Source organism: Pleurodeles waltl, chromosome 1_2 (genome assembly GCF_031143425.1).
Source record: "Pleurodeles waltl isolate 20211129_DDA chromosome 1_2, aPleWal1.hap1.20221129, whole genome shotgun sequence".
Lineage (NCBI taxonomy): Eukaryota > Metazoa > Chordata > Amphibia > Caudata > Salamandridae > Pleurodeles > Pleurodeles waltl.
In genome coordinates this window covers 1,144,597,292-1,144,612,944 of record NC_090437.1, presented here as the reverse complement: position 1 = coordinate 1,144,612,944, position 15,653 = coordinate 1,144,597,292, and positions in this window count along the sequence as shown.

Here is a 15,653-nt window from a genome sequence, read left to right as displayed (position 1 = left end):
TTGTAATAAATCAACAGGTTGACTAGGGTGTCCAAGGTGCCAGCTGAGCTAGGGTCCAAAACCTAGAGCTACCCACATCGGAAAAAGAGTTTTCATTGGAAAAATGTACTGCGTCCATGTTGCATTTTCGGCTGTTTCCTGTCTTGGGCACTCGGTCTACCCACACAAGTGAGATACCTTTTTATCGGGAGACTTGTGGGAGCATAGAATAGTAGAACGTTTGTTATTACCAATTTGAATTTTACTGCATTTGTGTCTTTCAAATGTAAATCAGTGTATAGGAAAAATTACGTTTTGAAAAAATACCCTCCAAAGGTACAGATAAGGTACAGATACACCACAAATTCAGAGAAGTAGAAATAACCACTGCTCCTAACTCTACGTCTTATGCCCATTTCAGAAATAGATATGTTTCCTTGACTCCCATTTTTCACTCCGCCTATCTGGCTATAAGAATTGGTCTATACTTGGTACTTAATGAAATGCCTTTGTGTGGTGCAGCTCAGTTGTTTGCTCTGGGTACCTTGGGTCCTTTGGGAACCTACAAACCTATATATCCTGGCAACAAGACAGGTCTAGTGGATGTAATGATATATTGGTTTGTCAGTCGTGCTTTGTGACAAAAAGGTTACAGATGAAAATGTTGTCAGTTTTTTCCAACTCATTTTCAAAATTACTTTATTTCAGCAGTTGTTTTCCTTAGGAAATCCTTGAGGGATCAACACATACGACTCTTGCTTAATTTGTAATTTTGTCTACTTTTCAGAAATGTATAGTTTTTCTGGATCACCTATGGGTTTTTCACTGGTTTGCACCACAAACTGGAAGTAGGTTGAGAGCACAAAAAATAGGGCTATCTCTCAGAAAAAATGGTGAAGCAGAGGTACAAAGTGTTTTTTTGGATTCAGTTCTGCATGTTCCTGAAAGCTGGGAAGATGGTGATTTCAGTACAGCAACCTGTCTGTGGATGTCATTTTTAGGGAAAAAACAGCCACCTTTATCTGGAGCGCTTTTTCCCTACTTTTGTCAAAAAACTCAAACTTTTGCTATATGTTGTCTATATTTTCAGTCCCCTGGGGGAATCAACAAACCTTGGGCATCTTTAGAATATTCAGGATAATTGAAAAAAACGTGCAAATTCAGCTTGAATGGTTCATGTGCACAAAAGGAACTGCAAATATGAAGCATTGTGCTTTGAAGCTGGATAAAGAACACCAGCAGAAAACAAATACACTTTAACCCGTTGGGTGCCAAGGACGTAACGGTTACTTCCTCGGCTGCACGGCTCGGGTGCCAAGGACGTAAGACTTACGTCTTGGACCCAGCACTCGGGGGAAGCACTAGCGCTCTCCCCGGGTGCCTCTCACCCCCCTCCCTGGGCAGCGATGGAAGGGGAATTTCCACCCCTTCCACCTGTGGCCCCCACCCCTCCCAGTGATGTCTGATGATGTCAGCTAGCTTCAAATCAGACATTTATCCCACATTTTTGTGATGGAAGCTTCTGGAATCTGCAGGAACCCACAAAGTTCCTACCACCCAGGATTGTTGCATCTAGACCATTAAAAATTCTGCCCCACGTGTCAGCCTAAAACCGTTTTTTTTTTCCAACTGCCCTTTTGGACATGCTTTGGTTCCCCCTCAATTTCAACATGTTTTTGGCTCTTCCCTGTCACAGGCACTTGGCCCACCTACACAAGTGAGGAAGGAATCATTTTTATCGGGAGGTCGAGGGGCATGTTGGATAGTAGGAAATCGGTCCAGTTGCAGTGATCCCACACAGAAATGTGAGGTAAATTAGATTTTTCAGCCAAATGTGTGGTTTGCTGAGGATTCTGGTTAAGAAAATAATGGGGAATCCACACAACTCACACCTCCCTGGACTCCCTTGGGTGTTTAGTTTTCAGAAATGTTGAGGTTTGGTAGGTTTCCCCTAGATGGCTGCTGAGCCCCAAGACCAAAAATGCAAGTGCCCTCCCTGCAAAAACAGGTAGTTTTGTATTTGATAATTTTGTTGTGTCCACATAGTGTTTTGAGGCATTTCCTGTTGTTGGCATTAGGCCTACCTACACAAGTGAGGTACCATTTTTATCGGGAGACTTGGGGGAATTCTGGGTAGAAGGAAGTTGGTGGCTCCCCTCAGATCCCAGAACTTTCCATCACTGAAATGTGAGGAAAAAGTGTTTTTTGCCAAATTTTGCAAAGGATTCTGGGTAACAAAACCTAGTGAGAGCTCCACAAGTCACCCCATTCTAAATTTCCCTCGATGTCTAGTTTAAAAAAATAGATAGGTTTGCTAAGTTTCCTTACGTGCCGACTGACTTAGAGGCCAAAATCCACAGCTAGGCACTTTGCAAAAACAGATCAGTTTTCTTTGGGAAAATGTGATGTCTAGTTGTCAAAAATGCACAGGTTTGGTAGGATTCCCTAGGTGCTGGCTGAGCTAGCGGCCAACATCTACACATAGGCACTTTCCAAAAAACACATCAGATTTCCGTGTAAAAATGTGATGTGTCCATGTTGCGTTTCCTGCCATGGTCATTAGGCCTACCCACACAAGTGAGGTACCATTTTTATCGGGAGACTTGGGGAAACACAGAATACAAGAACAAGTGTTATTGCCCCTTGTCTTTCTCTACATTTTTTCCTTCCAGATTTAAGACAGTGTGTAAAAAAGACATCTGTTTGAGAAATGCCCTGTAATTCACATGCCAGTATAGGGACCCTGGAATTCAGAGATGTGTAAATAACCACTGCTTCGCAACACCTCATCTTGTGCTCATGTAGTAAATACAAAGGTTTCCTTGATACCTATTTTTAACTCTATATTTTAACAAAAAAATTGCTGTATTCCCAGTATACAATGAAAACCCATTGCAAGGTGCAGCTCATTTATTGGCTCTGGATACTTAGGGTTCTTGATGAACCTACACGTCTTATATATCCCCACAACCAGATGAGTCGCACAGACGTAACAGTATATTGCTTTTGAAAATCTGACATCGTAGAAAAAAGTTACAGAGTAAAACATGGAGAGAAACTTCTGTTTTGTTCGCCTCAATTTTCTTTAATTTTTTATTTCAGCTGGTATGTTCTGCAAGAAAACCTTATAGGATCTACACAAATGACCCATTGCTGGATTTAGAATTTTGTTTACTTTTCAGAAATGTTTAGATGTCCAGGATCCAGTATTGGTTTCACATCAATTTCTGTCACTAACTGGAAGGAGGCTGAAAGCACAAAAAAGTACAGGTAAGAAAAGGTAAGTATTTACCTTTTTTCCATAAAGTGCCATAGGGGCCCCAGAAATGAGCCCCCATACATGGCACTGGGTGCAATGGCCATGTCCATGGGACCCTTGTCCCCTGTGCTGGCCATTGGGGTGGTGGGCATGACTCCTGTCTTTTAAAGGACAGGAGTCATGTTGTATGGTAGGTTTAGCATCAATGAATGACGCTATGCTGTTTAGAGTCATCTTTTTTAAACTCTAACCAGCCTAACATCATTTTTTAATGCTAAACCCACTACTCCCATACCACCACCTCCACCCAGCTAATGTCATTCTTCATGACGTTAGCCCACCCTTTATGCCGGATTGCACCATTCCATAAATAAGAAGCCCAGCAGGTGTCTTGAAATGGCGCTAGCCGGCGGTGTAGTTTTTGACGCTCAACTGCACTGGCGCAGTTGAGAGTGAAAAATAAATCAGGGCCTTGATCTTTGGAGCGCCTATCTCTAAGTTATTTTATAAGTATTTGTACCATATCCATAAACACTTTGAAATTTTAGATACAGAGAATACATAGCTTTCAATTAGAAATGTAGTTCTCACATAGCCGAGATGTCAGCTCTTGAACAAATGTGAAGCTTACTAAAATTAATTACTAGTAATATGCTGTTTAATATTAGAATACATTATAACGACGATATACAAAATGCTCTTGTGTGGTGTTAACTGCATTGCATAATAACCTTAATTTTATCCAGTTTTATAGGGCAAACTATCTCAAAATTCTAAGATAATGAGGCAACCTTTAATAAGAATGGTTCATTACACTCAGTATCTTATGAATGTCAGTCTGTGGTGTTCATTAAAAAATAGAAACATTTCTTATATTACGGAAGGTCATTTACGCATTTACTTGATTTCAATGTGTTACCAGTTATAATCCCCCCTAAACAGTGAAAGATTCCTCACTTTTACACGCATTGAATTAGTAATAAATAAATTGTATACATAACAAATAACCGTGTTTTATGGGGCAATAATCTGTAGACAAAATAAAACATAAGGCTAAAAGCCAAGTGGTTTATAAACGTCTCCAAAATCCTAAGAAAGCTTTGCAGTACCATAACACAAAGGCCACTTTTTTTTTTGGTTATATATTACATGGCTATTTTGCTGCTGTTACCATCCTCCAATGTTTATTTAAACCAATAAGAAAAATACTGGACTAAACGGTTTGATTGTCTCTGATAAAAATAAGAGAAACTGTGTAAAGTTCGGATTTATTAGAAACATGTTTTGATTTGTTAACAAATAGACTGAGTCCAAGTCACAAAGTCATAGTCTCGAGCTACGATGAAAGACATTCATAAAGGCTAACCTTATACATGAGGTTCATTTATCCACCGTTATATTTTTAGTTGAATGCACAATGTGATGCAGAAGTAAATCCTTGAATTTTCCTGTTAGAAATTGGCTTTCTGGTTGGCAGAGGTATGCATTCTGTCCAAGCAGGAACCACAATCCTAGTCAGGTTAAGTCAGATATACACTAAAAGTTAACCTGTGCTCACCCTCCGATAGCTTGGTACAGAGCAGTAAGGCTTAATTTAAGAGCAAGTGTGTAACATATTTGTGCAACACTAAAAACAGTAAAAGAGAGAAAACACCACACAAAAATAATGCACACCATAGTAGAAAATTAGAGCTTAATTAAATGAACAAAACACAATCAAAACACCAAATATACAATAAGCAGAAGTTGAGATATTAATTTTTAATGAATGTCTGCAAATGTAGTGCTTAGGTGGACTTGGCAATAATGGCAGACAGGCACATTATCCTCACCTATAGACCTAACAGGGCCACAATCACAGAGCTGTGTACCCAATTGGAGCTAGACCTGATATCTGCTATCCGTCACTCCACTGGGATCCCTCCTCTTGTGCAATCCTATTTGTGCTCCATTTCTTGGCAATTGGTACTTTCCAAGTGACAGTGGGCTATGCAGCAGGAGTGTCTCAGCCAATGTTCTCAAAAGTGCTGACCACAGTGTTGTCTACCATAATTAAACACATGCACAGCTACATTGTTTTCCCCCAAGTTGGGGAATTGGCCACAGTGAAAGCTGACTCCTATGCAATGGGACATATCCCCAAGTTCAGAAATCGAAAGAGCTTTCACTCCATGAATGTGCAGATAGTGTGCCTGGTGGACCAGTACATCTCCCATGTGTATCCTGGGTCTGTGCATGATGCCTTTACCCTCAGGAATAGCAGCATCCCATATGTGATGGCTCAACTCCAGAGGCACTGGGTGTGGCTAATAGGTGAGCCCATGGTTCCAACCCAGTATATGTTGGTGTATGGGTATGGTGTTGGCCCTAAGGGTTAGTGTTTGTCTAACAGGTATCCATCGATATTTGCAGGTGACTCTGGTTACCCCACGCTCTCATGGCTACTGACCCCAGTGAGGAATCCCAGGACAACAGCAGAGGAACGTTACAATGAGGCACATGAGCGAACAAGAATAATAATTGAGAGGACATTCATCCTCCTGAAGGCCAGGTTTTGTTGCCTCCATCTAACAGGTGGTTTCCTGTGCTACTCACCCAAGAAGGTCTGCCAGATCATCGTGGCATGCTGTATGTTGCATAACCTTGCCTTGAGACGCCAGCTGCCTTTTCTGCAGGAGGATGAGGCTGGAGATGGGCGTGTGGCAGCAGTGGACACTGTGGACAGTGACAAAGAGGAGGCAGAGGATGAAGACTACAGAACAGCAATCATACAGTACTTCCAGTGACAAACAGGTAAGACACTGTAACTTCACCTTCCACTGACAGCTTTGGGTTGGACTCTGTACATGGCAGGCTGATTTTCCCACCACTATGGCCACTTACTGTTCCCTTTGGCATCTCTATTTTCAGATATTTGTGACCCACTCTGGCTCCTGGTGTGTTGAGTCCTGTATACATTACTGCACAGCTGAATTGCAATGTTTACAGCCTGTTAAACGAATACATATTTCCATGAATTAACAGACTCCATACTTGTGTTTGTGCCAAGGGTGTTTACTTAGGTGCTAATAAGTGGAGGGGTATTGCAATGGTCTGGGTTGCTGATGGAGGAATGTCCAGGGTAGAGTCCTGTCTATTGGTATCACAGGTGTATTGTCTAAGGGGGCATAGGAAGTGGAGCAATGGTAGTTCAAGGTGGACAGGGTGACTGAGTGGGACACAAGGGTAACATTCAGGAGAGTCCTATTTCCTGGCAGGGGTCTTGGCAATGTTCTCTGGCTTCTGCCTGGATCGCAGGGACCGTTAGTGGGGTGGTTCTCCTTCAGCAGGGGGAGGAGTGCTGGTGGCCTATTGTTCCTGTGGCGGGGCCTCCTGTCCACTAGCAGCAGTGGAGGTGGAAGGTTGTTCATTGGTTTGGCTAGGCAAGTTGGTGTGCGACTGCCTCCCTCATGGTGTTGGCCATGTCTGCCAGCACCCCTGCAATGGTGACCAGGGTGGTGTGGATGTCCTCCCTGATCCCCAGGTACTGTCCCTCCTGCAGCCGCTGGGTCTCCTGCAATTTGTCCAGTATCTGACCCATTGTCTCCTGGGAATGGTGGTATGCTCCCAGGATGTGGGTGAGTGCCTCCTGGCGAGTCGGTTCCCTAGGCCTCTCCTCCCCCTGTAGCACAGCAGTCCTCCCAGCTTCCCTGTTGTCCGTGCCTCTGTCCCCTGAACAGTGTGCCCACTACCACTGACCCCAGGTCCCTGATCGTCCTGTGTTTGTGGGGTGGCCTGGGGTCCCTGTAGTGGTTGACACACTGTAGATTGATGTGTCCTGGGGACAGTGGTATGGGTTCGCTGGGTGAGTGCTGTATTGGTGTTTCCTGAGGGGGAGGCTCTGTGGTTGTGTGTGACTGTCCCTGGGTAACCGACTGTCCTGAGGTCACTGATGGGCCAGGTTGATCATCCAGATCCAGGCGTCCAGAGCTGTTGTCATCACTGTGGGCCTCTTCTGGGGGGGACTTGATGTTGCTGGCACCTCCTCTCTGGTGATGTTGGATGGGGAACCTGTGGGCATGTAAATGCAGTGTTATTGTTTCTGTGTGTGCCATCTTGTGCAGAGGTGTGTTGCCCAATATGATTGTTATTGCCCTGGCAGCTTAGCCTTGTCTGAGTAGTGATTTGGTGGGCTATGTGATTGTCTCAAGTGTGCATGCTTTAGTGATGCGTGTCCATGCAGGTCTACGATGGGGTCCGTGCATTGGTGTTATGTGCAGGGCTTGGCATTGGGATGAGTGGGTTGTGATGGTGGGGTGTATGTGAGGTGGTGGGGTGACGTGGCGAGGGCAGGGGTGGGAGTATGTGATGGCATGCAGGTAGGGGGTGATAGTAATAGAGAGTTGACTTACCAGAGTCCAGTTCTCCTGCTACTCCTGCCAGGTCCTCAGGATGCATGATTGCCAAGACTTGCTCCTGCTATGTTGTTAGTTGTGGGGGCAGAGGTGGGGGTCCACCACCAGTCCTCTGTACTGCTATCTGGTGTCTTGCTGCTGCGGAATCCACCTTCCTCCGTAGGACGTTCTACCTCTTCTTGATGTCATCCCTTGTTCTTGGGTGCTGTCCCACGACGTTGACCCTGTCCACGATCCTCCGCCATAGCTCCATCTTCCTAGCAATGGATGTCTGCTGCACCTGTGATCCAAATAGCTGTAACTCTACACGGATGATTTCCTCCACCATGACCCTTAGCTCCTCCTCTGAGAACCTGGGGTGTTTTTGTGGTGCTATGGGTGTAGTGTGTGTGGTGTGTTTGAGGGTGTGTGGGCTGATGTGTTGGCCTGTGTGCTGTAAGGTGTGTGGATGGTGTATGGGTGATGGTGTTTTGTGGCTCTGGTTCTGTGGGTGCTCTTGGTCTGTCTCTCTTAGTTGGCAATATTTTTTCATCGTAGGGGGTTGTGGGTATTGTGGGTGGGTGTTTTATAGTGTTGTGGGTGTGTGGGTGTGGTGTGTGTATGTGTGTCAGGTGTGTGTAGTTTGAATTGTCCAATGTGGTGTAGTTTTGTATGTGTGTGTGTATTTTGTGCACAGTGGTATGTACCGCCAATGGTTTAGCGCCATTGAATGTCCGCTGCGGTGATTCGGGAGTCATAATGCTGGGGGCATATTTCTGTTGGCGTAACGGTGTGGGTTTTGGTACCGCCAATTTATCACTGACCTTTGGGCTGGCGGACTTGTGTGTGTGTGTGTGTGTATATTGACGGACTGGTATGTGTGTGTCGTAATATGGGTAGCTGTAATCTGCTGTGGTGCCGGTATGTTGGCGGCGGTCGGCGTGGCGGTAAGAGGCACTATATGCTTGTGACAGTTTTCTGTAGAACATTTTAAGGTAGCTGTTAATAGTTTTTGTTCTGGGATAACGTCTGTAAATTCTGTACTTTTTGTGATTTTAAATTGTGTCTGGTATACCTATTTGCCATTCGACAAAGGGTGTCTGGATTGGACGTTTATATGTTGTTTTTAGGTATTGCTTTTATGGTATTTAAATGTGTTCTATATTATTTATAGATTTCTAATATGTGTCTTTGTATGTACTTTTATGGCAACTGACGAATAAAGTTCTCTGACTGACTGACTGTAAGCGGGACTTACCACCAATGTCATAATGAGGGCCACTATGTTGTTTGGGATATGCTTGGTATCACAAACTGTCAACCACAACTGCTACAGTTCAATTTGAAGCTAATAAACTGCTCACAGACAGTCTTGTGAACTTTTGGGTTAGTTCTAGCAAAGATTGTTCCAAACATATTTCCACACTGCATTGAATGTTGTGACTAACAGTATCTTGTGGGATAGGCCCAAATGGTGCCTATGTGTACTGTGACACAGTTAGGTGTCATGGCCTGCCCCCCTAAAATGGCGTCCACCTGTCCTGCATGGAGGGACATGTGGAAATGAGGTAATTCCGCTGACATTGTGCACCATTGCGGGGAGGCTGTCTAGAACCGCAGTGCAACTCCTCATTGGATACCATTGGGCCCTATAGGTTACAGTGGCCAATGGGGATCTACGTCGGCGATGACGGTACGCACCGCCGCGGACGTGAACGCCATTTTCTATCTGTTCACTCACTTGCTACCTGACCTTCAACAGGAGAGGACCTACATTGCAAGTGCTGTTGTGACCTGTGTCTGGAACCGACCATGACTCGTGTCACTGGGGAAAGAGCCCCTGCCTTCACCGCTGTGGAGTTGGAGAGACTGGTGGATGGGGTCCTACCTCAGTACCGAATGCTGTATGGGCCTCCAGACCTACAAATGAATACACTGTGGGCACGATGCATGGGGCATGAATGCATGGAGTGCTGTGTGTGAGGGCCTCATGTGGGGGGGTTGGTGGAAGGGCCCTAGGCAACGTGCTGCACGTATGGTGGGCAATGTCTGTACGTAAGAGGATGAGTGTAACAGGCAGGACGGTTTGACTGAGTCCTATTCCTTTGTGAGGTTACCTGCAGGTCAGCGCCCATCAAAAAAAGGGTATTTGGCGTGCCACTGCCAAAGACGTGCGGTCCCTGGGGGTCTATGGCAGGCGGTGTACCCACTGTCACAAACAGTGGGAAACCCTGAGACAATGGGCACAGAAGATGGAGGAGGCCCGGCTGGGGATGGCCTCCCAACGAGGAAGGGGTGACCGTCGAACCCTGACCCCCCTGATGGCCAGCTTTCTGGCGTTGGCCTATCCACAGCTGGATGGGTGCTTGGGGGCATCACAGAAGCCACAAGGGGGTACAGTGTCCCACTATACTACTTGCGCATGGTGGGGTTGCATCCGGGTGGGGGATGTGGGCCTGTGGGTGCCCCTAGGCCAGGCCGGACATTGCAGAGAAGGGCCCATGATGGGCAGGGTCTGATGTGAGAGTCCTCCAACCAAGCTAGTAGGCATCCACTACTGGACAGGGGTCTGTGGGTCTCAGGTATGCTGCAATTGGCATTAGATATCCCTGTCCATGGGCTGGTGATGAGCATTGTGACTGTTAGTGCATTGCCTAGTGTGTAGGGCTGTTCCCTGTGCATGTGTGTTGTGCATGCCAACGGTGGTGTTGTTGGCGCCATTGACCAAGTGTATCATTTGTTTCTCCCCCTCCTTTTTGTTTTGTCACCCTATCCTTATGTGCATTAGCATCATCTGGCGGAGGAGCAGAGGCACCGGCGATGGGGAGAGCTGCATCCTACAGGGCCCAGGAGGCCGAATCCACCGACGGTGAAGGCACCATTGGGACTGAGGGTGAGGGGAGCACCATGGCAGAGACTGGAGGGGACAGTTCTGACAGTGATACCTCCTCTGATGGAAGCTCCCTGGTGGTGGTGGACACCTCTGTGCCCACCCCAACTACAGGTACAGCCGCCACGCCTTGTACCAGCACCGGCCTCCCAGCAGCCCCTCAGTGTGTTTACCGTGCCTGCTCAGCCAGGAGGGTGGGCATCTCCTTCACCCCAGGCCCCTTAGGCCCTCCCCCAGTTAGCCCTGCAGCCCTGAGTGAGAAGGCTATTGACCTCCTGAGATGCATCTCTGTTGGGCAGTCAACCATTGTGAATGCCATCCAGGGGCTCTTGGCCCATTTGCAACAAACAAATGCATTCCTGGAGGGCATTCACTCTGGCATGGCTGCCCAACAGTGCTCAATCCAGGCTCTGGCCTCCTCCCTGATGGCAGCCATTGTCCCTGTTTCTAGCCTTCCCCCTCCAACTTCCGCTATCCAATACAATTCCACTCAACCCCAACCTATCCCAAGCACACATTCAGACCAGCATGCACCCAGGACAACACACAGGTGTGGTTCAGGCAAACACACATCACCCCACAGGCACTCACACAAACACGATCCATATGCAGACATACCAACATCCACTGCCTCCACTGTGTCCCCTTCCTCCTCCTCGTCTACCTCCCTCCCAGCAGCATCTACACTCACACCTGCATGCACTACATCCTCATCCACTACCACCATCACCATCACACCGATCACTACATGCCCCTCACTGGCAATCACCACCCTACATCCATGCACACGTCCCCTGTGTCCTCTCCCACTGTGTCTGTGCCCTTACTCCCAAAGTACACAAACGCAAGCACTCAGAAACCCAACAGCCATCCACCTCACAACAGCTTCCAGCCCATGCACCTGCACTCAAACACAGCAGACAGACACCTCCAACAACCACTTCCTCTTCCTCCACTTCCAAACATTCACCCTCCTCCCACCTCAATGTCCCTAAGAAGCTTTTCCTCTCTACCATTAACCTCTTTCCTCCCCCTCCTGCCCCACGTCCTTCACGTCAGGCCAGGGTAAAGAAAACCCAGGTTAGCACCTCAGCCACCCAGTCCAGGGGCACAATAATGTCGACAGCTTCTGCAGGTGGGAGAGTATCCCGGGCACCAGGCAGCAACACTGAAAGGGTTCCTGCACCAGGTGCATCAAGGAAGGGCAAAGAGACACCACCAGCTGCGACAGGGAAGGGCAAGGTGGTACCACCAGTTGCAGGAGGGAAGGGCATGGGGCAATCCCTGGCTGTTGACAGGAAGGGCAAGGGGCCTGCACCAGCAGGCAGGAAGGACAGGAGGCCTGGTGTTGGGACTCATTCGGAGCCCCCACCACCAACCATGGTGCTTAAGCCATCCAAGGCTGCAGGGGAAGCCTGGAGCCTCCCCCCACAACTGCCACCAGCACCGCCACCAGCACCACTGCCAGCAGCAGCAGCCCCAGTCGGCAGCCGTCCAAGGCTGCAGGGGATAGGCTGGAGCCTCCCCCCACCACTGCCAGCACCGCCACCAGCACCACTGACAGCAGCAGCAAGTGGGCAGCCATCCGAGGCTGCAGGGGATGGGTTGGAGCCTCCCACTGCCACTACTGAGCAGCCATCACCGCCGGCGGACAGTGTGTAGTCCTGCCTCCATGGGATGTTGTGCGTCCTGGCGTGTGCAAATCCTGTGGGTCTGACACCCAAGTGAGAGACTGTGACCTTGCACTCTCCAAGATCTGCATCACAGGGCACAATGCCCCCTCCAGAACCAGTGGAAGAAGCCATCCACTCACACCATTCTTCCCAGGATGAAGAACACTGGGCACAAGGCCCTCTCCAGAACCAGTGGAAGAAGCAATCCACTCACCCCATCCTTCCCAGGATGAAGAACACTGTGCACAAGGCCCCCTCCAGAACCAGTGGAGGAAGCCATCTACTCACCCAATCCTTCCCAGGATGAAGAACACTGGGCACAAGGCCCCCTCCAGAACCAGTGGAGAAGCAACCCACTTGAGATACTGTGGCCTTGCACTCCTCATGACCAAGCAGTGGGCAAACCACCCACTTGAGAGACTGTGGCCTTGTACTCCCCAGGACCAAACAGTGGACAACCCACCCACTTGAGAGACTCTGGCCTTGCACTCCCCAGCACCAAGCAGTGGGCAAACCACCCACTTGGGAGACTGTGGCCTTGCACTCCCGAGGACATCACACAGGGCATGTAGCCCCCTCGAGGACCAGTGGTGTTGTACCATCTTCCGGCTGAGGTGCCTCCCAATTCCCTGAGGTGCCTGTGCATTTTCGACCTCATGCCCCTGCATTGTTCTCTCTGTGTTGTTGCAGGAGTGAGGTGGGGCCTTGGCCTATGTGTTGTGGCCCTGTAAAAAAACGGACATTGAGGACTGGGCAGTGTCCCTACATTTGTAAATATGTATCTACGTTTTTATTTTGATGCACTTATTCATGTTATTTTCTCGTATTACACCTACTTTCTTCTAATCATTTTGTCCTTGCATTATTCCTGAGGGGCACCGGGTGAATATGTAATGTTTGTGCATCAGGTTGTGTGTATGGTGTTGGGGGTGGGGGTGTTGCGCGTTGCATGTGTGTGTCACTCTCTTTTTCCTCCCCCCTCCCTTGTGTGCTAGGTGGGAGCACTCACGGTGGTTGTCTTCGCCGGCGTTGATGCTCATAATGCGGAAAAAGGTAGATGAGCATCGGAAATATGTGCAGTCAGGCTCCATGGTGTCGGGGTTGTTCCCTGAGTCTCCAGAGGTGAGTCCTTTGACTTCTGTGCATTGTTTCTGCCATGCTTTTGATGTAATTGGCACAGCCCCAGAAAAGGTAGCATATGGGCCGGTCGTAATAGTGTGGATGGTACATTGTCTTCCGCCAGGCTGTTGGCGGTTACCGCCGTGGTGCTTGTTGATACCGCTGTGGCAGTCGGTGTGTTAAAATGGCTGTCTGTGTGAGGGGTTTCCGTTGTGGTCATAATTCCATTTTGGTTACCGCAGGCCTGTTGGCGGTATTACCGTTGCTTTATCACCGACCGCCAGGGTTGTAATGAGGGCCTATGTGTAAAACAATTATGCATTACTGCATATAAGCTGAGGGAAAATGCATACTGTACAATAAAAGGGAAAATAGAAGATAAGCTAGATGAAGACATTCAGTATGAACAAACTGACAAGTAAAGGAGAAAGAGGAATCGGTATCGTGAAAATATAGCTATTTTATAGAGCAGAGATGAATGAATGTGCTTGAAATTAAAATGGGTGTTTGGTTATAGTATGCAACTTAATAGTATTTTAATTTGTACTCACTGATGCAGTGAGGCAGCCACTCATACACCCAGTTTCATTCCCACAAAAATACTTTCATAGCCCACCACTCTAGCTAGACAGTGAGCAACACACTCAAAAACACACCAATAAAAGCATTCACACATAAATATACTTAGCTATAGATCCACTTACATAGTCATTTACAGATCAATACATACAACACCATTCCCACTCACACACCTATAAGGCCTTCATATAGACAGCAGTCAGACAGTTAGGTAAACAGACACTTACACATGCATCTACCCAGTTATTCACCTGTTACCTACACATACAAGCACTCATAAACCTATTTATAAAACCAAACAGTCATTTATACACCTAGTCACACAGGGATACAGGCAAATACACATCCACTCACACAACCACATAGCAGTTATGTATGCGCCACTAACTGAGTCAGTGGTACACACTGTTACAGACCCAAATACTGACTTATACAGACAGTTACAATCCATAGAGGCACTTATGTACCTATTTAAACACCCATACCCAAATGTCTACATGTACATCCAGTGACACAAACACACACACACATGCACACACACACACACACACACACACAGGCACTGATACACTTGATAAGATAGCCACTAAACCAGTGATACACCTAGACAACTAGACCTAAAGCAACATATTTGCAGATCTATACACTTATAGTTAAATACTTGGAGAGAGCCAGTTACAAAATGAGATAAATATTCATATAGCTACTGATTTGCTCATAGGATTTAATGAAGAAGGGCATAGTATAAAGTTAAATGTTTTCTATGTTTGCTTTTCAGAGATTTAAGTGTGCTTAAAGAGGAGGACTTATGATGCTGAGAAAGAAAGAAAGAAAGAAAGGAAAAAAAAAACAGAGGAGACAGTACTATCTGCACATGATGCGCAGAACATACTCGAAAAAGAGCAGTTGGTAAGAGAGTTAAGGAGTTTCTTAAAACAGTAAGTGGAAAAATGTAAAATGTTAAAAAATTGAAAATAAAAAGTGAATTTTAAAATCAACTCATGAAGGAGAAGGAATAAGTCAGACTGAAAGCAAGAAATCTTACAAGAAAGCACCTAGGGCCAGATGTAGCAAAGCTTTAGCGACTCGCAAACGGCGAAAATCGCCGTTTGCGAGTCGCTAAAGACACTTTGCTATGTGAAATGCATTTTGCGAGTAGGAACCGACTCGCAAAATGCATTTCCGAGTCGCAAATAGGAAGGGATGTACCCTTCCTATTTGCGACTCGCACTGGTATGCAATTTCATTTACGACCACGATTGCGGTCGCAAATGAAAGCGCAGTTCCCATCCACTTGAAGTGGATGGTAACCCAGTCGCAAACGGGAAGGGGTCCAATGGACCACTACCTGCCCTGAAAAATACCGAAACAAAAGTTTTCGGTTTATTTTTCAAAGTGCAGCTCGTTTTCCTTTAAGGAAAACAGGTTGCATTTTGAAAAAAAAAATAACTGCTTTATTTAAAAGCAGTCACGGACATGGAGGTCTGCTGACTATAGCAGGCCTCCATCCCCGTGAGTGCCCTGAATCGCTTTGGGGTCACAAATTGCGACCCACCTCATTAATATTAATGAGGTGGGTCTTTGCGACCCCATAGCGACTCGCAGAAGGTGTCTGAGACACCTTTCTGCATCCCACATTGCGACTTGCAATTTGCGATTCGCAGAGACTCGCAAATTGCAAGTCACAATTTGGGAATTTGCTACATCTGGCCCCTAGTTTGACAAAGCAATAAAAAGCCATATAAAGAAATATGACTGGGAATGTTTAGAAGTAGGGTAAT